The 25,978-nt window shown below is 41.7% G+C and overlaps 1 long non-coding RNA gene across 3 annotated transcripts in view; it reads right to left on the reverse strand.

Moving 5' to 3' along the window:
• Window positions 1-25,978, reverse strand: part of LOC142034129 (uncharacterized) — a 94,092-nt gene that overhangs the window by 9,473 nt on the left and 58,641 nt on the right. For 2 of the 3 annotated variants that reach the window (XR_012651465.1, XR_012651463.1), the window contains 3 exons: window positions 5,025-5,113; window positions 4,780-4,857; window positions 3,951-4,107 (listed from right to left, as the gene is read on the reverse strand). This is a non-coding gene — a long non-coding RNA (uncharacterized LOC142034129). Of the gene's footprint in view, window positions 1-3,950; window positions 4,108-4,779; window positions 4,858-5,024; window positions 5,114-25,978 lie in introns of those variants that run through there. The other variant, XR_012651464.1, reaches the window with a different exon arrangement.

Consider the following 25,978-nt stretch of genomic DNA (forward strand, 5'->3'; position numbering starts at 1 on the left):
ATGTACTAGACCACACTGCCCCCTCTCTTCCTCTCGCTCTGTCTCCGTCTCTCTCACACACTCTCACTCCTGGAAAGCTTCAGTGTCTGGTTACAGACTCTTTTGGATCCTTCCCCCCCCCTCCCCACCCTCGCCCTTTGCCAACTATCCTAGAGATTCCTTGCATGCCTACTTAAATCTTTAACAGAATAAGGACCCGGCTCCCCCCGCCGCCGCCGCCGCCAGCCTCACACACACACACCCCGCACCCCCCCCAGCCCCCAGTCACCCCTCCCCAATAATCTCTTAAGCTCCCGGGAGAAACCCGTCGCCGCGGCCGCCGGCGCATCTCCGGCGCGGCTGCCCCGGCCCCGGCAGCCCCGGCCCCGGCAGCCCCCGCCCGCGGCACCGGCCCCGGGACCCTCCCGGCCCCCCCCGCTGCCGCCCCACGCCGCCTTCCTAAGGGGGTGCAGGGGCTTGAGATGGAAGGAGGGGCGGGGGGGGGGGGAAGTGGTGGGACTGCAGCCCTTCGCCTAGCATCCCTCTGGCTGGATCTGGATTTTAAAACAATAAAATCCACCGCTGCTATCTCGGTTTTCCCCCGCTTCCCCCCCCCCCCCCCCCCGCCCCTCCGCCACACTGCAGCCCGCAGCCGCCCGTGGAAATCGCACGCCCCACGTCTGCATTGAGGCAGGCAGACTGCCTGGCTCATGCCCGTGATGACTTTAGAGCTGACAATCTCCTCTCCTCGACCCCCGCCCCCCCCTCCACACCCACCCCTCTGCTCAATGGCAGCACTGCTGCCTCTCACACCAGACTATATTTGCAATATGTGCTAATTTACCAGCTATATGCCCTTGGATTTTAAAATGAACTCATCAGTCAATGTTTCTAGTACCGATGCTCCCTCTCTCTCCCTCACACACACCCTCCACTGCAGACATGTTACTCATTCTCCAAGCATTTCCTCTCCGAATGTCCGTCAGACGCACATACACTTCATTGATCAAACCAAATCCCTTGATAACAATAAATAATAATACAGACAGTTAACATCAGCGGGGAGCGGGGGGGGGGGGGGGGGGAGACAAAGATGACGACTAAATCTGCATTGTGCTTTATGAGGCCGATCCCTGCCTTTTCCAGAGATGTGCAACACAATGCGGAGCGCAGGTACGGCCCCGAAGGGAGAGCGCACACCTAGCCGTGTGGGGCCTTACCTGACCCCCCACGTCTGAGCCCCCACATTTGCCCGAGCAATGGGGCAGGGAGGTGAGGCTCTTCATGCCTAATACCTGACTCCGCGCAGGCTTCAGAAGGCGCTCGTGGGAACAGAAGGTGGTACTGGCGATAAGGGAGAGGATGCACCTAACGCAAAATACAGAAATAAAGAAAGAAGGCAGTTTCTTTGTTACGCTGCGTGCCGCACTGATGCTTAGAACTTAAAAGGTATCTGGGTATCCAAAGACCCTGATGGGTGTGTAGTGGGATTTTCAGAAACACCTTCTTAGCTCTCACTGAAATCTGTTTCCTTGGTGTTGAAGACAGAGAGCATCTACGCAAGAAAGCAGGTTAGGAAGCCGGTCTATTAGATACCCTTCTGTTACACGTGCTGGGTGTTTCACGGGCTTTGGCTTTAGGGCTTCTGCGGCTTTATTTCCTAGTTTTCTGGGGCTAAAATGAGGGAGGCAGGAGAAGCTGCCTCTTGGGATTTTTGGCTAGTTAGACATCTTGTGTGGGTCTGGCAAAGAGAAAGTGACTGCAGTGTAAGTGTTCGGGAAGTTGGGGAGGGTGGGGCTATCTAGAAATCTTTGACTCACTGGGGTAACTCCCTGAACACAGGAATTAAATTATTACTCAAAGCAAGCTACATTTTATGAGCAGCAGCCTTAGAATGAAATTCTGCATGCATACAGAGTTCGCAACAACTGAAATAAACATATGGAAATAAATATACAATACATAATTAAATTATTGGGTGCAATGCAGAAGTCCCTGGGTGATAGAAGAAGTGGGATTATGCACTGAAGTCAGTCCAGCAATCCATGGATACAAATTTTCTTATTTATACCAACATAATCCTGACTGACATCAGCCTAGATAGGGGAAGAATCAAACCCTGTGTACTGAAGGATCTAATCTTTGGGAAAAGTAGACTGGATTAGAGAGACTGTATCTGCCAACCATCCTTTCAGTCCCCTTACACATTCCCTCACCATCACAGCCGTGTGCAAGATTTTGCCATCACACAGAACAATTTACATCCATTGTCTTTTTCACATTCCCTTATCTTCCTTCAAAAAAAATGTTGTGGGTTTTTTTTTTAAAGTTTTTTGCAAACACATAATTTCTTTATACAATTTAACCAAGTCTTTGGAGGATACTTATTTCGAGCAGTTAACACCTGACCCCAATTTTTGTGGGTAATTAGTGAGCTAGATAACCACACAAAGTGGGTAATTATTTAGCACCCAAGGGTACTGTACAAGAGGGTAGAGGCTGACAATGTTAACAAAAGCACATCTCTAATTATTGTATCTATACTGGTGATGTTTTAAGAATAGTTACTCCATGTAATGATCCATGATAAATCAGTAAACTATTTTGCTTCCCGTAGCACATATGCGTGGACTAACCAAGGGCAACATGTGAGGACAAACTGAACTGAAGCCCCAACTTTGGAATACACACGGGCCCCAAGAGAAGCGAGAGGCATCCACTTGGAGAAGGCAGTAAGACTGGAAGTGTCTGCTCTAGAACAGCAGCGGCAGAGCCTAATAACCATCACTAATAGCTAACAGGTTGGTTGAGATGACTTGAAAAGCCATGTAGGAAGAAGCTTGTAGAGCGTGCCCCAGGGTCTACTTCTTGCTTAGGTAATGTGGCCAGGCTGATGGATCTTTGTATACAACAATAACCCTAATCATGTTTTAACTGAGTTCAGTCTTGCTTATTGAAAATCGCTTTGAAAGCTGTACAAATGAGGCGTTTTGTGTTTGTGGAAGGTCAGGGCTGAAATGCGAGAGAGTAGCACTGGGGAAAAAAGAAATCGTATTTGATGAATTTCAATTATCTGCCATCTCCAGTATTTATGTTGCAAAAAACGCATTTCTCCCACGGAAAATATTACAACCCCAGTAGACCTTTTTCACAAATTTAAGAAGAAAGAAGAGATGGGAACTATTTTGAAATAGAAACTAAATAAGAAAGATTCAACTACCAAAAAAATATTTTTGATCATCAGAACCATGTGAAAAGAAGCGTTACGCTGGAAACAGATCCATAATCTTAAACACAGCGGTCACTATCCAGTGACCACTATGTGCAGCATTACACACACACTTAAGGACATCTTCAAAACCAAGACATTACGCTCAGCGGAAAAGCACTTTCCTTTTTTAATTGCTTTTATGAATCATCACTAACATCCGGACACTTCATTTACCAGAGTCCAGTAAACTTGTTTTTCAAAGACTCAAATTCCAAAACTTATGGGCCTCCAGGCTGGCATAAAAAAAATAGAGGCATCATTCTCTTTCGATCATAGCCATGTATTTAACTTAGCTTGTTGCTTTGGGATCATTCAAGCCAGGCACTACAGAAGAAAACACTAAAAGGCAACATCACCTGGCACGGTGACCACCAGGAATTTGAAATTTAAAAAGAGGAAGTTTGAGGGGTTTCCACAACTCCTCATATTTCTCCTTTGTTCTGCCTTTTTTTCTTTTGAGTGAAATAAGCACAACTGAAAGAGGCCTGAAAATTGTTCTCATATTTAAAAGGGGGCCAAGTCTCTGCAGTCCATTTAGTCCTAAGCATGCCTGTTCATATTACCAATGTGAATAGGTTAAGAAGGAAAAAAAAAAAACAACCGAACACCAGAACTGGGGATAAGTTCAGAGCAGCTGTGAGGTAAGACACTTGTCCACTCTGAACTGCACCAGAAGACTGAAGCTTCTTTCGTGTGCTGCAGGCCACTTAACAACCCAGTAACTTATAACGTTTGGCTGCTACCATGCTGAGGTGGGTATAAATCAACTGGTATCCCCTCCACTAATCCTCTTAGGGACCTGGTTTGCAGGAAAAGTTCTTGCAGAAATGGAGTGAGAGGAAGTTTACAGAGAGAAGCTGGAAAACAGAAAGAATGAATTTAATCATGGAGGCAGGTTCAAAGGAAGAAGAGACCTTGGTAGGCGCACAGTTATAGCAGAAAGCAGAGTAAAGACAAACTATTACTATTTTTTTCTGAGACCAATTGGAATTAGCAATTCAAAGGAGAACACACATAGGAGAAGGGATGCTGAGCCAGAAAGGGTGCTTTGGGAACTTAAGCATTAACTATAAAACCTTAAGGCCTTTTTGAGAAAAGTCAATAACTTCACTCTAGACAAACCATACAGAGATCATTCAGGAAATATCTTTAAAATAACAGTTATCTCTCAGCTCTATGGACAGCTCATATGATAACAGATGAGAATAGTTTACAAATGAATAAAATGTCTTCAGTGGAGTAAAAAGTATTTACTAATCCAAAAGAAGAATTCTAACGATGTGAGGAAAGGTACAAATTCATAGTGTGGGGCACATCCATGGAAAGCAAAGTTGGGCAAAGGTGTCGTGATTTGGGCATTACCAGAACAGCACTTTATCAAGTGAGGAGTTTGACAACCAAAAGCTTCTAATTTGGACCTCACTGTTTTGTATACCATTGTCCAACTCCACATCAAGTCAATGATAACATCACTTCACCACTTCCTACCTTGCTTCCCCATAATATAGAACCAGCACAACAATGCTTACCGTGTCCTTGGAGTGTTTGGCGGTCCTTGGAAGAAAGCTGCTGTGTCCAGATTACTTTTGTTATCCTCATTTGATACCCTGTTAGTCAACAGAGAGGATGGAGTGTGGTTGAAGATCACGTAAATTCCCTTTCATCACCAACAATTCCTTCTAACCTGACTCACCCACCAACTTTCACCTCCAAACCCAACAAGGCATATGTTAGCAAATTACCTCACCCAAGCACTATCGTGACAGCAACACACCTTAAAAAGGGCTTGTTATATTTTCTCTCCATCCCCCAATTCCGCTAACAGGTTTCTCAAAGATCTTTGAGCTCCAACTACATCAATCCCTGGATAATGGAGAACAATTAAAATAATAAGGTGAGAAAGCCGTAAAACAATTCAATGCCAAGGCGAGTAAAAGAAGCAAAAAGCAAAATGAGGCGCTGCTGTTCCCCTCCCAGTGAACAGGGCCTGGTGGAACGCCCTGGAATACCACACCATTTGGTGCCCTTCCTGAAAACCAAGTTTGGGGAAATGGGAAGAGTTCAACAAAAGGTCAGTGGATGTAACAGAGGGATTTGAAAAGAAAGGTTACAGAGATGAACTTATTCAATATCAAAGAAAGAGTATGAGAAGTAGGAACACAGTACCTAGAGTTATATGCGTTTTGTCTACGGGGAGTTAACGATCTGCCCTTACCCGTGAGTTCTCCTATACATACTGGATTTAAGCGAACTCTGAAACTCAAGGTGACACTCAAATTTGTGTGGGTGAAGTCACACAAAAAAGTATTACATCTACTCTTGCATGATTTGCCATATCACATAAAGCACCTGAAAACCCTCATATTTCACATGGTTTCAGGTCCACCAAAAGTTTCAAATAAGACTCAATTAACTTATAACAAAAGCTCCAAGAACTTCACTAAAATTTCAGATAAATCTAACCTGTGTTGAGCTGGTGACATAATCTCTTAAGATCCGAGGTTTCATACTGAAAGTCTGACAAATTTTGAAATATTTCAGTTACTAAGTGATGGAGCTATACTAATATGTTAACCTACAAGGTTGTTACAAAAACTTTCCGTCTGGTCAACATTTAATGCTTTTTTAAAGTTTACTCAAAATTTCAAGAGATTCATTGCATGAAAAAGATGGTGTCCCTCAATCAACTCTTTTTTTTTTTTTTTCTGAAAAAGCCAGTAAAAATAATACATGTTGAGGCTGTTCAATTAGAATCTAAACTGCTGAACCTAGATTCAACTTCAGAAATATGCATAAAGTTTAGGGACATTTGGGGAGTCTGACCTGTCAGGAACAGTGGAAGACTGAATTAAAATTAGAAATCCATGCGACTAAGAGCAGAGCTAGAATGGATTATATTTCAATAGGAAAGAAGTGCTAGGGTCACTCTGTAAAAGAGAGATTGTAATGCAGAGATTGGAGGGCTCCTGCCTGCAGTCCACAGATCTATTCCCATCCACTCCATGAATTCACCGGGGACCCTCAGTCCTGCAGTCTATTTCCAGTTCTCCTGTACAAAAAACCAACACAAATAGGTAACGTAACTATTGCGCATAAGAAAGGAGTTGTGACTCTGAGCCTTAGTTAATGTTTGCAAAGAGCCCTGAGAGATTACAAGGACCTGAAGAACCTCAAAGCACAGCCATCCTTAAATATCACCCAGACCTCCTGTCAGACTCTTAGCCCTTTTCACCAGCACTGACCTTTTTTTTTTTTTAAAGAGAGGATGGAATTATTTAAAAGATAAAACAAAGAAAGAAACGTTTTTCAGGTTTTTAGTACTCTAGCTACAGCCTGCATTTGATACAATTAAAAAAAAAATTAAACAACACAGGAGGCCATATTTCTCTCAAGAAAAAAATACTTGTCTCAGCCACCCCTTAAGAATTAAACCAAAAGGTAGGACACCAAAACATTTTCTATAGCTGGTTGGTGGGCCCAGGCCACCGATCCCTGTGCAGGGACAGGCAGAAGCTGGCACAGAACCAGCCGGAAGAATCCCAAAGCAGTGGCGATGACAGTGGTGAGAACTCAAAAGACCTGTTCTTATTCCCAGTCCTGCCGCTCGACGTGCTAAGTGGCTTGGGCAAGCCTCTCCATCTCTTTGTGTTTCCTCTTCTGCCTGCCTTATCTATTTAGACTGCAAGCTCCTGGGGACAGGGAGTCTCTTCTCAGGATGCCAAGCCATTTAGGTATTGCTGTCAAAGAAATAACAGACTTGGGCACTTTAACAGAGGGGAAGTCTGAACGCCCCTAACTCTTGTGAAACCTGACACAGAGGTCTTAATATACAGTAACTTGTTTCCAGTTGCTTCACTGGTGTTGAGAGTGTATTAAAAATTAGCAAGCCACGTATCAAGAGGCATGTGACAGACAGAATGAACGTCAGAATGCGAGGAACACGCGGCAACCTCTGAGGACTTACGTTTGGCCCATCAGACACTGCTCAGTCTCTGCATGCCAGACATAGCAGCGGGATGTGAGCGCAGCAGCCAATCTCCCCACTCCAGGTGCCAGTCCATACTTCTGCATCACTTAAGGTTGCAGTGCAGGCTCTAGTACACCCTGAACTTAAATTTAGTTGTTTTTATAATGCAAAAAGACAGTGTAACATTTTTATGAGACACAAAATGAAGAAAACAAACAGAACAATCTGAATACCAGGTTACTTAACTTATTATGATAATAAATGACATTAATTAGGATTTTAAAGTGTAATAATAATGTTTCCAAGTTGATTTTGTTTGTATAAAAGTAGTATTAGATGATAAACATTGTCAATTTTAACTCTGTACAGCTAATGAATGCATATGTCAGCATGGAGGTATTCCATATGAAACATTTCTTCATAGGAGATAGGCAGTATGCTCACTTGCAATTCCATGCAACATGACTGTCTCTGAACAATTCACATGATCAGTTCCTCTGTCTTTACAATACTCCTTATGAGGAACAAGGACCTCTATTTTATAGACAGTGAATAAAAACAAACAAAAAAAGTGACTCATGCAAGATCCCCTAGGAAGCCTGGAGCAGAACTTCAGGGTCTGCATCAACGGCTTAATAAAAAAAAAAAAAAGAAAAAAATATTCCACTATAATGGTAGAGGCTATGCACAGTCTTCGCCCGATTAATAATAAAACAAGACAGGCCCCATGAGCTGAATATGAACAAGAATCCCTCACAGCAGAGACAATTTTAAAATTACAAAGCTAATTCACCTGGTGTCTCAGAGAAATCTGAACTCATGTTTCCCAGGAACAACTCCTGCCAGTCATGACAGTAAATACCTATTCCTTGGGTGCCTGTGACCACAGAGAACCATGATTCTGACCCTGGTGCACAGAGAAACCCCTCCTAAACCAGCCAATACTTGGGATGATTCACTAGCAGCACTTAATTCTTACGATTTGACCCACACGGGTGGCCTCATGCTTCATGCTAGAACAGGCTGTCCACATGGAACCAGCTACAGCAGCTGGTCCCAAGTCACTATTTGATCACTTTCTTGCCTAATTGCCATTTTTAATTACTTGCATGGTAACAACAAAAAGTCAATCTAGCAACGAAAATCCATTCTTTGAACAACTTCTGCCTTTTTTCTTAGATGCAAACTATTGCTATATAAGCCATCCCTGATTAATATGGGGCCCTCATGGGAAAGCCACTGCCTGTCTACTGATTTCATTTCCTATGTCTTCTCTTCTTCAACTGACAATTCAAGTCCTTAAAAAGTAAGGGCAAAAGATCCCCTATTTTATCGTTGCAAGATGACAGTGTTTTTTCCCTTGCTATTTGCTTTCAGGAAGATATATTACCACTACATTTGCTCCTCCATGCGGTGGGATTTCTTAAATAAAAACGTTTGTTATATATGTACGGACTTGGAACCAGAGCTGCATTAGCCTATTAACTATCCACATTTGCTTCAGACTTGGCCAGCCACCTAGAAAACCTGCCAAGACCTTTCTGGCAGCCTTTTCCCAACAGTTCCAGGAAAACATGGAATATTCAAAGAATTTTAGGGCCTCCCGGCTTCGTTTGTCACCACTCTCCTTGCCCACTTAAAACTAAATCACAGGCAAATTGCTCTAATGCCCTATTAAAGATTTTAAAATGGCCTTCTCCACAGTAGGGTATCTGAGGACAAATCTGCGTTAACATATAATGCAAAGCCTGCGTTAATATGTAATGCAATGTGGCGTGAGGCAGACCAAGGGCTTCACAACAAGCAAGGGAGCTGCTTTACAAACTTTGAACTTCCCAAGTGAATTCTGTCCCGTTTGGAGTTTTCAAACCTCCCTCAGATACCGAGGCAAAGGAGAGATTCATTTTGTCCTCATTCTTACTCTAGCAGAGTACTGTGGAGGTTTCAGGCCCGTGTCATACAAGAAGCAAAGAAAAATGTGAACAGTTACATCAGAATTCACCACCTCTATGGGTCTCGAGGCACTGCCTGAGCAATTCTGTTAAAGATATGCTTGAGTCCCATTGCCTAGAGCTTGTCTGTAAGCTAACTTACGGACTTCAAGATGACCAAATGACGTGACTCTATAACCGAGATTCAGAGTAGGATTCATGGAAATGGCAACTGGAAGCATTTTCTTTGCAACCTAAACCAGGATCTAACTCCTTTTAAAGCTGTGGCAGGACAAAGAGAAAAATCCTGCTGTCATTTGCCTGAACTAAGTTATTATTAACCAAGAGCAAAAATTGGCCCATCTCACTCGCACAGCTTCCCCCGGTTTTAAAATGCAAGAGAAGCATGCTTTAAATAATTTGAAGAGGCTTTTTTATTACACAGAAAAAGCCTCCCCGTGATTTCAGATGTCAAGTAGCCTTTCTTAATTCCTAGTGCTAATTTATGGATTAAACGTTTAACCCTTGACTTTAATATGGATTGAGAGTTCCTTGTTACAGAGAGCTGACAGAACTACCCCACTGAGCACCCCCACATCCCTGTACTCACGGCTCCACTGGACCATTTCTAGGTGCCCCTCAGAACTTCTTGACTCAGTTTTGGTGCAGGACTGACTCTCTGCACACAGACTGCCTGTTAGGCTTTCACCTTGCACCCTGTTAGCCTAAAAAGTTATCACACACTTCTCTTTGCTCCACATAACCTTTTCTGGCTCTTCAACTCATTAACCACTGTTGGTTTGCAATTTGCTACTTCACAGGCACATCAAACATATATACAAATATATACATAAAATGTTAGCACCAAGATGGAATGTCTTACGAGATCCCCACCTCTTCTAAAATACACAGCAGTGAGCTGGTGTGCATACCTCCCGGGAGGCTGTACACACCTTGTAATGAGATTGTGGATATGTATTTTGCAATTAAAAATTGCCCCTCTATTGGAATATAAGCAGAACAGATCATCAGAGAACCTCTCGCACTAGCAATTCTACCAGCAGTGTATGGATATCCTCTTCTTTTATTGAAGAAGGAAGAGACTACAGTTCTTTAATTCTGATGCAAAGTCCTGATTAGTCACTTTATGAAATGCAGTCACCAATGCAGGGCCCTTGTGGATTTATTACAGCACCATGGTTATAGAGTGCTCACCAGTGACTTCTATCCTAGAACCCTACAAACAGACATGATTCAGCAGTCTAACTACATCATTACTAACATAGTAAGTAGTGAACACTGATTTTATTTTTTCCACTAAGACCTACAGCGTTTAACTTCTCATTCAATAACTATTCTCACAAACAAACGAAGGGAAACACGTGACTGAAATATCTTAGGGCTCTTAAAAAACAAGTTCTCCTTTCACATTTCAAAAGCTAATGGAAGGGCAATTTCAAAAATCAACTCAAACCACAAGATCTGTAGCAGAGAGCAATCATGTCTTGCCTTCTTCCCTGCCCATATCCTTCCTCTTTTTCCTTCTCTTCCTCATTCTTTTTTTAAAATCCTGTCCTCCAAATCTAACAACCTCATTTATGAAAGGAAATGGAAAGCCAAGGGGAAGCTGTGGCATCTGACAGACTGCAAACGCCACTATTGCAAACCACTCTCTGATGCCACAACTGCTATTCCTTGTCAGAAGAGATGAGAGGCCGCTTCAAACACAAGAAAAACAAACTTTAAAATAAACCCACATCAGTGGCATTAATCCATGAATGGGTTTGACCTGCTATTTACAACAATTCCTTAAATCTCACTTAAGCCAAGGAATACAAAGGGTCTGCCTACGCTGTTCAGGGGACTCACTGTACTGACCCCAAATCTAGCACCAACCTGAGCTGCTGCAACCATAAATCTCCAGCCAGTACCATTTGGAAGTGCCAGCTCAGGCCCCTGGGCAGCAGGGCTCTTGCTTGTGCAGCACCACGCCTGAGCTCGTCACATCCAACAGCAGTCACTGATAACTTGAGCATATCTGTATGACATGCTCTTGGCACGGTGAAGACCAGCTCTAACTTCATTATGAAAAGTGGGTGTGAAAGCAGAACCAGGTGTAACCCTCCTCACTGTCTCTGAAACTTTTATTACTTCTGGTAACACCAGGGTTCCAAGAAACCTATTTAATGAGGAAGGAAAAGGTCACAACATATGTTTAGATGCAGATCTGCAATCCAGCTGACGTGGCTTTTGTACACAGCCCCTCTGATGATATGCTGCCTGGCCTTGGATAAGTCATTCACCTTCCTCTGCTTTCATTTCTGGACAGCGGTCATGCAATCCTTTCCCATTGCACACGGTGACTGTAAGGAACTGGAGGTGGTCCATGCCATTGGATAATTATTACTAATGCTGCTGTATTGCAGTTATTCAATATGTGAGCCCAAGTGAAGGCCAAAAATCTATCAATCCTTCACTTCTATTTGTCAGAGGCAAACTATGTGCTTAATCCTTTGCAGGAGGACAGATATAGACTGGGTCAGAATCCAGACTTCTCTAACATACCTTCTCCAATAGTGACAAGTATTAGCGGCTTTGGACAACCAAGAGCAGACCTTCCCACTGTTTTTGCCCTGGTCTTGAATTGCTACACTTCATCCTAAATCTTAAAACATGAGGTCTAAACTCAGTTCTGAGGTTGTTATAATGAATTACCATAATTCTACGTATGGTTATTAAAAACATAAGTACCTAATCTGTTCTAGACTTGCAAACTTCCCATTAACTTCTAAAAGCAATTAGGTTCATATTTTAATTAAATACTGGTGGAAAAGAATTGCTTTTTAAAACATTGTCAATTTGTCACCATTTAATTTCACTGCATGTCTCCTTGTATTCACTTTGTGAAACCATAAGAATTTCTCAGTCTACCTCCTCATTCTTTCTTTTCTTTTCATTATAACATCAATTTGTTTTTCCTTTCTAATGGGAATGGTTCCAGTATATCCATTTCAGGTATCTCCCTGCTTGGGACCATTTTTGCTGGCACCTTTTTGAGCCGCTCTTCCTCCCCTCAGATTTGGCAGTACAGCTCCTATGCTGCATGCCTCACTGTCTTTGGTCCCAAAAATATAGACAGTGCTCATAAGAATTTCACATCTGTATTGTGCAGGGGTTTATCCACTCCACATTTTTAATAGGACAAAGCCCTAAAATGTTCATAAAAGCTTCCATTCGTGGCTTGAGCTTTATATCTGCACTGGATCTAGGAACAACAGGCAACAAGGTCTAGTTGCCTATAAAGAATTCAATGAGGAGTAAACAAAAGAAAACAAAACCCCCATCTTTACTGACCATTTGCCTGACTGGTTATGGTTTTTTTGAACATTGACAGTTGCATGTTCTAAAAAGTGGCCCATTCACAAAACCACTCTTACACTACAATTGTTAGACATGACGTTTACACGTCACTGTTAATTATAAATGACTTGATCCTGACATTTTGTTAATACATTATGAAAGCCATAATGAAACCTTATGAGCTGTGTGTCACACCTGTAACAAGCCTAGAGAGATCGCAGTCTTGTCATCAGAGCTTGGCAAAGGGTGAAAGGAAAAACAGCAGCAAGGTGACTCACACTTGAAGTGGACTTATCCTCAATGACCTGAGAGGGGCAAGGAAGAAGCCTGCACCACAACATTTGCTCCTCTGTGGCACAACGCAGTAGTTTGGCTACCTGAACGTGGGAACCTACAAGAACGTAGACGGAAAACAGAAATCAAGGACCTTATATTGGCTATACCTACACTGCTCTTAAACGGTACTCTTGAAAAGTGGTTCTTGACTGTTGTGGGCTTTTTTTTAAAAAAAAAAGTGGTTGTACATTGGGAGGTGGCTGGCAGGAGCCAGGGATTGGGTCCAGCAGGTATCCTGCAGTCACTGGCAAGGGCTGACAGCTCTTTCCCCAGAGGTAAGTGACTGCATCCTTAGCAGCAATAGCAGCTCCCTCCTGCTTTTAAGAAAATAATTGCTTGGAATATTTCTATCCAGTGGCATTTCATTTGCAGTACACCTCAGACAATCTTAGATCACCTAACTGGAAAGGAAGCTGTTTTCTATGAATTTGAGCAGGAAGCAGGGAGAGGTGGTCGTAAGGAGGAGCCACTGCATATAACACGGAATGCAGAATTTCAATTTCTTTATCTGCCCCAGAAACCTGATTCTTGAACTTATTTAACCAAGAAACAGGGCCATGACATTGCACAAAGAGGCTAATTTCACCCTATTGCATGTAAAAAAATACTTGCTCAGGGAGAATATATTTTATATTTTGAATATATAACTCTAAATATGTGCAACTGCCTGGAGCATCAGTAGAGTCAGGGCAACTAGAAGTTTTGTCTTGTTTAAAAAAGAAAGGGGAAAAAAAAGGGATGGGGGGGTGGGGGGGTGTTCCCAGAGAAAACATTTTGGATCTTCCTCTGCTATGGGAAATTTCCAAACGTCAGATTTCTTTTCTGTTCCAGTTTAGACTAGAAGCTTTTATCACAAGGTTAAATCCTGGTAGCTCAACACCACACATACATGAGTCTGTCTCTGACTGAAGTCTGAATGGGTACAGAACTTATCTCAAAAACTCACACTGGAAATGTTGAAATTCACCTGGTTTCATATCTAAACCACCAAGCTATGAACAGGGAAAAGTAAGCATGAGAGGGAAAATTAAGAATGAGAAGGAAAAAGTTAAGTCAGAGATGTGTGTTCAGATCTCTGCTCTGGCCTCAGACTGTTCATTTCCAATAGAAGAGTTCCAAATATTGAGCTGGTCTATACCAGCTAATTCTTTTATTTTCCAACTGCACTATGCATTGTAATCCATATCTACATCTAATTGAAAGGACATCTGTTTCCCCTATAGGTTATACTTTTTGACTCTCACACACACAAAAAGAACTTCCTTCTTCGGTAATTTACAATTTCAAAAGGAGAGAGTAGCAGTATTTCTGAGGTCTGGGCTTTGAATCTGTGTAATGAAATTGTCTTATTTTTAACTGTCTGAGCAGCTTTCAAGCAGAAGCGTGTTAGAATTCATATTAATTTGTGCAGTACCCTATCATCATCATAATTTAGCTCACAAGGTTGCTGTGCTTGGAATTCCAGTTATGACATGAATTCTATACATTTTATACAGATTTATAAATGGCATCAATAGAACACTTAGGGCCTTATTCATTAAACAATGAGTCATTCTGGCATTCCATTCTATTTCATCCCAGTTCTTACAAAACTTTTATGTACAAATTTGACTGTACTTAATGCATCTGATTTAGCAGCAGAAGTGTTGCAGCACAGTTTCAGCTGGGTGTGGAAATAGATGAAAGGCATTGTTTAAAAAAAAAAGTAATACAAAAATCCATCTAACAGTGTAAGTTTCTGAGTTTCAGCCCCCCTTCCAAAGGAACAGTATTCAGGTCCCAAGAAACAGCCCTTGCCTCAGCTTTCTCACCGTCACAGGCTGGCCCTCTCCAAGGACAGCTGTGAGGCAGCACAACTGAATGGTCAGAAGACGCTTACGGGGTCACAAGCAATCAGGTACTGATTTTGTGGATAAGCAGAGTTCCTCCTTCTTCAGGACTGTTAGGCTGCCATCTTTCACAAGTATCATAGCCATGTGAAAACACAGAAGCAAAAGAAAATTTGCAACGGTGCACTACTGCAAGTATTTTCTTGCTGCCCAACAAACCAGGAAAAAAAAACATTGTGAATACAACACTTCAGTAGTTATTCTTGCAGATAATTTCAGTGGTATGCTACAAGAGGCTTAAAGGCTTCCCTTAGCACGCAGTTTATGACTGTGGCACCAGCAAACTAATGATGGTGCAGGACCACAACATGAATTTTTCAAAATAATTTCCCTAATGACTTAGAGCTTCCAGATGGACTGGCTATATCGTGTGTGTGTGTTTTAAATGAGAAATGCGTTGAAAACAAAAAGATTAAGTCAATATAAGACCTGTCACCTATCTTTCAGGAATGCATCTATATTACAAATAGTGGCTAGCAGTATGCCTACGCGGCAAAATATAGGACCATTGTTGGGTAAATTCTAGTTTAATCTAGGCAGAGCACATAAAAATAGCAGTGAAGTCATGATGGTATGGGTTTTAGCATGCTCTACCAACTAGAGTACAAAGTCTTCAGGGACACGTTGGTTACTAGCCAGTGGGAATCTGTTTGAACTGTTCTCATTACTTCATTCAATCCAGTTAATCCAGGCAAACTGGCATATGCTACAAACTGCTCTCCATTTTATAGTTTGGACACCTCAGCACATATGACTCTATTTTACCTTCTCTTTGTCCTTTCAACCTTCTTCCTGACTGTTGGATATACGGCTGCCATTTCTGTAATTTCTGTAAAGCTTGCTGGAGCAGAATAGTCTCACAAGTCACTGCTCCTCTATCAAATCTGATTGGGATTAGAAAATAGTCTCAGAAGTTGTTGGGAAGAAAGAAGGCACAGATACACAAATGTACATAAGGCAAACAAGCACACTAGCTGTCTTTTCATCGGAAACCATTCCAAGACCTCATCATTCCTTGGATGCTTGCAGTTTTCTTCATTACGTATATAAGCATCAGTGCCTATTTTTGGCCTTTATCCTTAATAAGTCACAGTAAATTTGGAATCCATTTCACTACATATTCTTGTGCATTAGGACACTGTCTACCAAGCAATCACCATGCCAAGAAAAGCACAATACTATCTGCACCCATTGTCCATAAGGGAGAACAGGGGTGTGTACCATTTCATCTTCCTTAATTCTCTCACCATGATATTTCTAGTACTTCCCTTTATGTTACAGACTTAAAGAGACAAAAAACAAGATCAACGTTTACATTTCATTATTGTAGGACAAACAGTTTTCTGGGAGGTGGATTATTTCTTTTTCGTTTTACATTCCAGTGGAAATGTTCTCTGAAAAACAGTTGCTATCTCTCCGACTATTCACAGGCTTAACTGAATAAAAACTGGGAATGGAACAGTAATGGAAAACAAGGAAAACAGGACACTTTTGTCCATTCATTGCCCAAGCTGAGAGAAACAAAAGTGGCAATTAAAGGAACTGTTGGGGGCAAGCCACCTTCCTTTTGCTTCCTCCTCTGTTAATCTACAGCTCATGAGTTGTTCCTTTACTCATTGCAAAAGGTCCATAATTGTAACACTGCCATATTCTCCTGGAAATCTATTTAAATGGCATATGATAGAAGCCATATGATAGAAGCTTAATTACATAGAGGGCATATGGAAGGCATATGACATAAGGACATATGGAAGGCATATGATAGAAGGGCATCCGAGGACATATGATGGAAGTCTAATTAATTGACAATACATTTCTCTCATCAGAGGGAGAGCTGGAATGCTATTTTGTTCAGAAGAAAAATATGCACATTGAATTATGTCTATTGTCAACTTCAATGTACCACTGACCATTCTCCTTTTTAATTACCATTCCTTGTTCTTTGGAGCAAGATAGATCATCTGATTTACATATCATATGATTAACACACTTAACATAAAGTTAAGTTTGATAGACACAAATGTGTGCATTAGTATAAACAACCACTACTTTTTAACCTTATGAAGTTCCCTTATACCTGCACAAAGCAGAGCTGAAAAGCTACCACCAAAAAAGAAGAGAGACCGTCCTTTTGGGGGAGTTATTACCACCCATTTGTAAAGCTATTCCTAGAGAAGTACCAAACAGGTAAAAAAAAAAAAAAAAAAAATCAACCCTTATGGAACAGCTTGACATTGGATGTGAGTCAATGCAGCTTGTGGATTTACAGCTGAAAATTTGCACTTCCATCTGCAAAAAGATTTATAGGGGGGGAAATAAGGTACTGCCTAAAATGTGCCAAAAAGATTCCTCTTTTTTAACTACCTGCATGTGTTCAATGCGTGTGTCTTCATGAAACACAGAAGCAGCATTGTGTTAGCCCGAATACTTGCCTTGTACTAAGGAACTGCAGAGTTATAAAACATGGCAGTGATATCTATAACCTCTTTGAAAACAAGATGAAATGAAATCCCACTAATCCACTCATTGAGTAACTAATAATTGAGCACTGGGTAACACTCGAGAAACCAACAGCTTCTCTTCGCATTTAGTAAACGAGGATTTGCAGATATTAAAGTTTTTAAGTGCCATTTTACCAGAAAAACATTTTTCTCAGTTATTTAGATACCTTGAAATATTGTTGTCATATTCACACTTTTAGATTAGCCTAACAAAATTAAGCCCGTGCCTACCCTTTACTTTTATTCACTAAGAAAGTTTACCTACTAGCAAACAGTTTCTCTTATTTCTGGGAACTCAAAAACTCTTGCCAGAATTAGTCATATATATAGTCAGAAGACGTAACATAGCTCATGTTCTGGGCCCTGATCAAGCATTACAGCCGCCATCTTCATCCAGGCTGCCAGGGGACCTGAACCCTGCACACTGCTGACATGAAGATCTTGACTCTTCTGTTCAAAATTTACTAGAAAAACACCAGAGTTTCACAGGGTTTTTTTAGACGTCAAATCCTTAGGCAAATAAAACTGTAGATTTCAATAGCAGCTACGTATATTTGATATATTCCCTGCATTTTAGACGTGTAAGAGATATTAGAAACGTGGTCTTTTGCCCAGAATTGCTGGCTCGCCATGTGCCCATTCTCCACACAGCTCCTCCACAAATATTTGGGGTGCCTCCACAGCTCCGTAATCCAAACTGCTGTGAGGGAGAAGCAGACCACCTCTATTGGATGTGTCCAGAAGCATCAGCCTTTGAAACACCCTATGTAACTGTACAAGCCTAAAAAAAAAAAAAAACAAACCCTTAAGAATCACCATTTTAGCTGACTCTAATCACTAATGGATATTCCCTAAGAAGAGCTCTCCTGAGGACTGTGTGGATTTAGGTACTTTCACAAAAACCCTTACAGGCTTTATCTGGAAGCATCAGCACCAGCCTCCTACGCTTCCTGAGAGACAATGAGTGTGCCAGGTCTCATACTGCTACAGGGCACAGCCTTGCTTAACTCCTAGTGGAGAACTAACTGAACCAGTCAAAGACTAATGGAAAGGGAAACCTGCTTACACATCTCAATAACAGATACAATACAGGATTGTTTTTCATGTTACCTTTGGAGACTTCTGATTGCTGACCGCGAAGGCAATAACACTGATATGTTGCCATGGTGCTTTTTAGGAATGTTACACATTGCGCTGCTCGAATGCTAATAAAGGAAGACAAGCATTACTAGTCCACTGAATTTGCTAAATACTCAATAATATAGGACCAATAGGTAAAAAATGCCGAGAGAACGAACATTGCTGAAGTTCTAGAGAGGCAGAAGAAAAGAAAAGGTTTTCCAGCTCATCTTACCTGCTCTTTCCTGTTCCATGTGTCCAGAGCAAACATTGCTGAGGAATTATGGTCGCTCATCACGCCGTTCTGTGCAAGACCCAAGGAAAGCTAGGAGGTTGTACAGTTATCTCCCTTGGTGTAATTCTAAACTATACAACCTACTACCTCAACCTGGATGCATGCAGTCAAAAATGCTGAAAGCTACCCACCACTTCACAGCCGACATAATGTCAGGGTTTCTAGTTAAAAAAAGTCCTCAAAATTCTCAGTGCACTAATTTAGAAGTAATAAATGCTTTGCTGGTGAAAAGACACCAAAACCAAATGCAGCTGCCCGCACTGCATGTGTTGACAGACAAGCTGTGGTTATTACTGCTAGATATAGACAAGATCATGGTCACTTTTCACACAAGAAGGAATTTTGTCCCTGGCCAAAAAAATACTTTTCCCCCTCCACAGCAGATGCATCTGCACTACAGCACAGAACATATACATACATTTTTTAAAGCACTTAAAGAAGGCTTAGGATGAAATTTGTCCTAACATGTCTTTCCCTTTTTGAACACATATAACATTGACCTTGGAACACGCACCTCGGCTCCGGAATGTTTAAAGGATGATTGCAGAAGTGGGATTAGGAGAACTGCAAAAGGGGGAGAAAGTTCTAAGTAAATTTTACCCTTGCAACCGTCCCTTGTCAAGATTAATGATTTTAGAAATGCAACACCGAGCCTCTCTCAGCAGTCAGAATAAGACGGTGTTCCCTTAACAAGGAACACATTACATTTTTAACTTGTATTAGTTCAGTCAAACAACCAGGATGTTATCATTGTGACTCATTCCCATTACCCACCAAGGTATTACTTAAAGCAGTATGCTGCCTATTTATTATGGCTTACAAACAGGGATTAGCATCTTAAAATATGCTAGTGCAGACAGTGGAACTGAATCAGTCCTGAGATTCTGTCTCTCAGGTGAATGCATCCTCAGGCACAGCAGCTCTGTGCTGGAAGGGGATTACAAGGGGATCAAACCCTATGAACGAATGCTGAGCTGTGCTGAATAGATGGCATCTTGGTTGTTTCTATTTTCTTGGGATAAAGTAGCATTGCTGATTATGAAAAAGTCAGTGCCCTACCTTTACATTCAAAGCCTGACTAGAAATAAAGGAGGAAGGTGAGAAATAATACCACTCTTCAGAATTCAGCTTGCAACAGCAGAAGAATACTTAAAAAAACAATCTTTCTGCAAGGTTTAAATGTGCATGATGTTGCTAGTATCAGTGGAATTTCTAATGACTCCATATTCGGTAAAGTTTACTTTGACCTGATAGGCTCTGTGGAAATACAACATATTATTTTAGACGACAGCACAGTACAGCACCCTAACAGTAGAGTCACTGTTAACCTTTTTATTAGTTAGAACAGTGATCCAACCACAAATCCGGATAAGGAAACCATGGCTCTCTGGTCCTGTATGCTGAGCAGGAGCTTTATTGCTGTCTAAAAGCATCCTGAAACCATCCCAATTCCTTGATGCAACATCATCATTTTTGTGCACTGAATATCTGTCCTCTGACATGAAATCCAGTGATGGAACTAACATAGCTCTATGTAAGCCAACGAACCTGTGTGCTCATTTAGGGTGACACAGGAGACAGAACTCCCCTTTAGACTTTTGAAAACCTGCTATTTCATACATACTCTGCAGCTGTAAACTAAACCATTTCAGTATCATACGGCTAGGCTACTCATTTTTTCTACAACTTAACCCTTGCAAGTATTTTCCTGTATCTCAACCTTGTCGGTAATGTTAGATATTACATCATTCAAAACATTTAAAAATTATTTTCTATATGTCATCAGTTTCATTAAGGAAAGTACTGTTCACATCACCACTGCACTGAGACTAACACAGGCATACCTTGCAGACCAGGTAGTTACAAGCAGAGCTGAGCAAAAAACACTCCAATAATTTGCTCTAAAATAGAAGGTGAAGAAAAAGTGTTTTGTTTCATTTGTATCCTCAACTCAGTAAAGGTCCTTTCATAGATATATTACAATAGAAAATTCCTTATGAAAAAATTCCTTATTCTCAGCTTGCGCCTAAATAACCTCAATTTTTCTCAGGTTGGCAAATGCCACTGTGACTGTTTTGTTCATGACTCGCCACCTCTCCTTGCTGCTCTTCCATCGCAACTCCAACTTCCTCTTCATCACCACATTTACAAATCCTTGAGCTGTCAACTCCATGCTGGCACTTATTCAAAGAGCATTCTCGCTCCCTCCCCCGTCACTATATTGAGCCGGTGAGCTATGCCCCGCTTGGCATACGTGCTTCCACTGCAAGTACCAAGACCTGCTCCAAGGTGCCATGGCAGCGTCCAAGCACGAACTGCTGGGAGGTGGTCCTCACTGGGAAAACATTCTCATCCGAGTTCCCACATATGCCAATGCCTCTCCGCACAAATGTGACAGTAATGAGCAAGTCTTTAGGTGGACATGTATGCAACCTATGCTTGCTTTACAGAGCAATACAAAGAGACTTTAAGATAAAGTATTTTCTAAACACTAAAGCTGTTTCTGTCGCAGGGTCTGATACCTAACTCACCCTCTGGTCAATTTTTAGACACCTCCGCAGCGTGTCACACAGATTATCCGGGCCAATTTTCCCCACTTCTGAGACCTTGGCTTCAGAATTACACGTATTTTGTTCCCACCGTTTCAAGCTCAGATGAAGCTTGGACAGATGAAAGTGTATTTTCATCCCAGAGGAACTGTAATTTCAAGCAGAAAAAAGCATCATGAATCTAGTCATTCCATCAGTTAGAATATCTGCTGCTATTACTGACATGAAGTATTGAGTTCAGGAACCGAGATCAACTATTAAAACAGGAGTTGTCTGATTACTGTTAATTCTGCACCTTCACAACATCTATCCGTGCCTGGCTCTTTGGTAACTATGTAGGTACCATAAACATTCTCCTTCTGGGAGGAGAGCAAGAGAGACTCACAGCGTTAGTGTCTATTAAGACACTTTCTTTTGGTGGCATGAATCTCCATGTTTGTTTTCTGGTGATTTTTGCCAATTATGTCTTTACCCAATTAGCATAATCATACCTAATTATGTAATTAGGGTAAATATGTAATCTAATGACAATGTTCAATTACGATACATATCAATGTCATAAAAGTTCCTATTAAATATTGTGGTAGGGAGAACTGCATTACATGTAGAGCTGTGCGTTCCTATGTAAGTTCATGGTGCCCCAGTGCCTATTGTTTGTGAACCCTTTTAGGCCTCTTGCTTTTTCAGAATCATAGAAATGATTTCACACTTCTGTGGACAAAAGGAAATCTCTGTCCCAGCCCAGCTAGTTTTATTTTAAAGCAACAGTGTAATCAAAAAATTGTGTCCTTTTACTTAGTGTAACCCTCTTATTTCTGAAATGCAGTAGCTGAAGTAAACGTGAAAAAGATTCCTGTCTTATCACAAAGATGACAGAATTCACGTTCAGTGAATACTTATTTTCAAATGGAGAGGAAATGTCATTGTAGCAGTTCCTTCCAGACAGATCATGGGTTTCTAACCCTGAAGTTAACAACAGCCCATGCCACTGGCCTCAGAAGACATTAGATCAAGGTGCAAGCTTTAGTCTGGACGAGGAAGGTATGCAGAAGCATCACTCATTTTACTACCTGTTCCCTTTGTGGACTTCAGGTGAGAGAAGAATTCAGAAACCTGCTTCCCCTACTCTACACTACATGAGCCCAATTTTTATATTTAATTTCCCCAAGACAGAGGAGAGAATTCAAATCAAGAACTGATTTTTGAGGACTGAATTTCTGGAATATTCCATTCTTTTAAAAGGTGCTTCAATGCAAAGCAGCAATTTAGTCATGATCCACGGAAAAGCAGGGTTTCAGAGGGCAAAATATTCCCAAGTAATGACACAAAAACCAGTGCCTCATGTATTAATCCCCTGCAGCTATACCACACTTTGTGTGCATTTACAGACCACTCCTATTGACTCTACAGATATGAACAAGACAGTAAGGATACCAGCAATGGAAATTCAGTACAGAAGCGTTCAAGAAAGCTGAATTCTATTTTGTTATTATCAGCAGCAAAATCATCAGCTGAGATTTGGCTCTGAATCTTCATGGATGTGAACAATGTAGAAGAAGGAAGAACCCACCTTCACTTTCAGATCCCAGGCAGGCTATTGCAGGGCTAGCCAAGGAGGGGGCGGAAAGCAGAAAATACTCATGAAGCAAACATATTTCCTTATGTCATTGAGAAAAAAATAAATACCAAAACCCACAAATGATATTGTTCCAGTTTGAGGTCTGAAATCTTGTTTGCTAAATTTCAGCCTGGAGTGATCTTTTTTACAGCTGACTTTCATAAACCTCAGACAGAAGAGATTTTACAATGGAAATGCTGACGATTCCTACTGGTCATCTCACCCATTCAGCTTTACTTGATTAAACTTTGTTATTAGAACTTGGTTGTGATGAGGAACCTCAAGAGGTTCAAAGGTTTATTCCAGCTCAGAGAACTCTCCTAGAAGTCTGGCAGACACGCTAAACGGGGCTGGAACTTCAAGAGTCCGCAAAATAAGGAAAGAAGTCTCATCTGGGCTCAGCTGAAATCCAGAGCAAGTAAATATTTTGCAAGCTATCCAAAATTTTTCAACACATTACAAAAACGGTCTCTGTCTCAACTTTTAGCACGAGTTACAGCAATCTGAAGATTTACTCAATATTAGATTTCAGTATCTGGTACTTTCTAGGGGAAGGGTAGCCACGCTCTCACTCCTGAACCATATATAGCTTTTTGTCGGCAGCTGGAGTGCAGCATCAGCTCTGGGTTAGACAACACGACACAGACGCTCTGTGCTGGGTCCAAGGGTGGATCAGGGATGCTGACGGGCAAGGTGGCACAAGCTAGCAAGGGCTGCAAGGCTGATGACTCTAAATGACCAAAAAACCTAGGCTGTTTTGCTTAGCCCGGGCCTTCTCTGTGATTGAGCAGTGCCCTATGCTTTTGGTGTGAAGCTCAGTGAGCCCAGGTTGAACGCTCTTGTTTGAGATTCTGCACATGCACACTGAAAAGTAAAGGAACTCATAGGTGATTGCCAGGAAGCCATACCAAAACCTAGTGCCACCTCCAGGGTGGCATGGTGAGGCTGTATTTCATCATGATACTGCATATCTATAACCAAAGGCGCTGCAGTCCAGCTGGAGCACATCTCTTCTCCTCCTTCAGATCGCTGTGGCTAATGCTACTTGTGTAATGCTCCTAAGTTATGGAGACTTCCTGGCTCAAGGGCAGGTGTCTTACTTAGTCTTGCATTCTTCCCCTAAGAGCACCCTCTCCTTATTTTCTCCCTTACTGATTAAAAGCAAATAAACAAAGAGGGAAGAAAAATAAAAAATCAGATTACCGACATAGTTATTTATCTGCCTTTTAAGAGTTTAACCAGATTTGATTATCTGAATAAGAGTATTTGGATATGGTTCAAATTCCAGGGTACACAATTACATTCTGCTTATCATGAATCCCATTTGCCACTGCATATGGTTATTCTAATTACCCAAATGCTATTGTGTGCTCCTCTGCTGACATGGGCTCACTATGCTCCACACCAGACAAGACTGGGAAAAGGGGGAGCACACAAGTGTAATAATTTTCATATCCCAGTGGATACCATGCAGCATACTTGTCTGCAAGGGACCTTACAGGTGCTTTCAGTGAAAGATGTCAGTAACAGAAATGAGAAATAGTCTTCTTATTTTGAGGAAGAAAGACGTGATTTACCAAATCTGAAAAAAGAGGAGTTTGCTTTGGAAAAGCTTTGGTTTGCTTCTCCGGACAAGAACTACTGCTTCTGGTTTAAACCGTAACTCTGGCCAAATGAAACAGAATTGTAGTAAAGCCTCCCCAGATGCAGATATAGCCACGAAGTTCCACAGGAGGTATTTTTTTTCCTTTTGGGAGGTACTAAAGCAATGACTCTGCCTATTGCTAGAGAACGGGACTGCACTAACTAAGGTACCAATTTTTTGATAGGATATTGGGACTTTTTCATGTCCCCAAGGCCTTCCTGGTACTTTCTACGTGCAGGTGTTCTGGTTTATTTTCAGCTACAGGAACTGCCTTCTATTTCTTTAAGTTCCCATGCAACATCAGACTGGATGAAGTATTCAGTACCTCCTGCCCTTAGCAATTTTGCAGCATGTCTGTGCACTGTTATGCAGTCACTGTGCCTCAGTGACAGATGAAGAGATCTCTGTACATTCTGTATGGCACTTGGATCAAAGCTGCTGCATAAATGTAAGCTCCTTATCAACAAAGTGAGGAAAAAAATTCATTTGAAACATACAGGTAGAAGCTCCACAGACTCCAATTAGTTTTCTCCATCCTAAAGGGAAGACACATTTCAAGGTTCTTCACATCATTTTGTCAGACTCCAGTTTCACTCTAAAACTTAATGAAGTGCAGTGAAATACAACCAACAGAAAAGAAGTACAAATTAACGCTGAAAACACAATACAGTTCTTTTCAAAAGGCTGAGCTGAAAAACAAAGGGGTGGGGGGAGAATATTGGAGGTTATAGTTAAAAAGGACAGGGGGTAGTTTAACAAGAAACAAACCAAGATAAATTTTAAAATTTAGTAAAACGTACGAGGAGAAGGACGCGAGGGGAAAGGCGCATGAGCTAGTGGCAGGCAAGCAGAAGTTGGAGCCAGGCCATCCCAAGTACTAACTTTGGCTCAGAGAGCACAGCCTTAGCAACATCAAGCAAACCGGTACAGTGAGAGAACACTTCAATAGAGAGACCCAAATTACATGTAGCATTGTGGCAGAAACCGTAGCTACACTACGCTTAGGGAAGCTATGCTGGTATTGCTGACAGAAGCGCCGACTCTACCTATGTCCATGATGGCATCCTCTCTGCAGCCATGCTGCTGCATCTCTTGCTGCAGAAGACAACAGCATTCAAAGAAGCTTCCTTGGGCATGTTTACCCTGTCCCGTAAAGCAGAGGCCACAGCTTCTCCAAGCCCACGTCAGGCTGAGCTGACGCATGCCCACGCAGTGGCACGGCTACCCTTTTTCTTTGCCAAGCACCAGAAAAACAGAAGCAACCAGAAAACATGCTTAGCCTCAGAATATAATGCGACGGTTCTCCTCTCAGCAGCACAGGGCCTGCATCTCAGCCCCCCTTCTGATGGCACATTTCTAAAGTTTGCTTTCTAAGCATCCAGCCATGTTTAGATCAAGTCTCTCACCAAAAGGAAAAAAAAAGTGTTGGATATCGATTAGCAGGTCCCAACATAGTCAGTGAGAAACTACACTAAAATATTTTACAAAAAAAATCCATTTCCTCTTTCCTCCTCTTTG

This window comes from Buteo buteo, chromosome 9, assembly GCF_964188355.1.
Source record: "Buteo buteo chromosome 9, bButBut1.hap1.1, whole genome shotgun sequence".
Taxonomy (NCBI): Eukaryota; Metazoa; Chordata; class Aves; order Accipitriformes; family Accipitridae; genus Buteo; species Buteo buteo.